The following is a 1456-nucleotide window of genomic DNA, read 5'->3' on the forward strand; positions in this document are numbered from 1 at the left end:
TAAGAAATTCATTCGATGATTATAAATTCATATGTAGTTTATCAACAAGGCGGTCTAGTGGTATAAGACCATGCTAGATCCAAAAATACCAATAGGTCAAGGTCGGTTTGATTCCTGGGAGCGACACCTGTTGGAAGTGGTAGCCACGCACTGCAAATGGATTATTACTTCCTTACCCAGAAGGTGAGAGGATACTCTTGTTAGTACCAAAAAAGTCATATGTACTTTTATTTGGTTACTCAATCAATTAATAAATACCTGTTAAATATTTATCAAAAATATTTAATCCCTTTTAGAAAACTCAAGAGATTTGTAAAAATCATATAAATTTAAAGTCATTTAAATTCATTTGACAACTTACACTCATTTGGAATGAAGAATAGAAAAAATGGAGCATTGGATCTCCTTTTAGTGTATTGTTTTATAATTATAGTCTATATAATATTATATGAAAGTTAGGTCGAGAAAACATAGAATATATTATATTGATTTTATGAGTCTCAATAAAATTTATCAAATAATATTGAATTTGTGTATAAAATAGCATGTCAAAGGTTCTATTTCCGTTAACCATACTAGTTAGGAAAAACAAGCACATACCCTAAAAGGAATTAGTTTCTTACCCATATGATAAATGGTACAAGAAGATATGATATTGAAATATATAAAATAGGAATCCATTGATTACTATAATGAAAATAAAAATGAAAAATATCATTTAATGTTACTCTTTATAATTAATGTTTTTTAAATAGTAATAAATATATTCATTTACATTATTAAATAGTAATAAAAATATTTATTAATTGATAATTAATGTTTTTAATGCATTTTATTTATATAATAAAGTGTGTTAATATGCATTCTTGTGTTTGTTAATGCATTCTTTTATATATACTAGTGTGTCGACAAATACTTCATAACTATCGACCCACATTCTTATTTTATGATATTAAGTATTCAATTTGTATATATTTTATTCAATTTGTATTTATTATAACTTTCAATTTAAAGTGAGATGTATTGATGATAGTTATCTAGGAGTATATAGTTTTATTGTTGAAATAAAAAATGTTGAGAGAAAAATCGGAAAGTAAAAATTATATCATGATGATATTTACTTCATGTTTTGGCTCCATATATAGTACATCTTATTGATTTTATAATTCTTATCAAAATTTATCAAATAATATAGAATTTGTGTATAAAATAGTATGTCAAAGTTTCTATTTATATTAACAACAATTGCTAGGAAGAGCAATCACACACCAAAAAATGAATTAATTTCTTATAATTAAAATGAAAATGATGAAGGCCATTTAATGTTTTGATATATTTTATGAAAAATGTCATTTAATGTTGCTCTTTATAGTTAATGTTTTTTAATAAATATATTCATTTATATTATTAAATAGCAATAAATACATTTATTAAAACCTCATTTAATAATTTATAA

Source organism: Lupinus angustifolius, unplaced genomic scaffold (genome assembly GCF_001865875.1).
Source record: "Lupinus angustifolius cultivar Tanjil unplaced genomic scaffold, LupAngTanjil_v1.0 Scaffold_289, whole genome shotgun sequence".
In the NCBI taxonomy this organism is placed as follows: domain Eukaryota; kingdom Viridiplantae; phylum Streptophyta; class Magnoliopsida; order Fabales; family Fabaceae; genus Lupinus; species Lupinus angustifolius.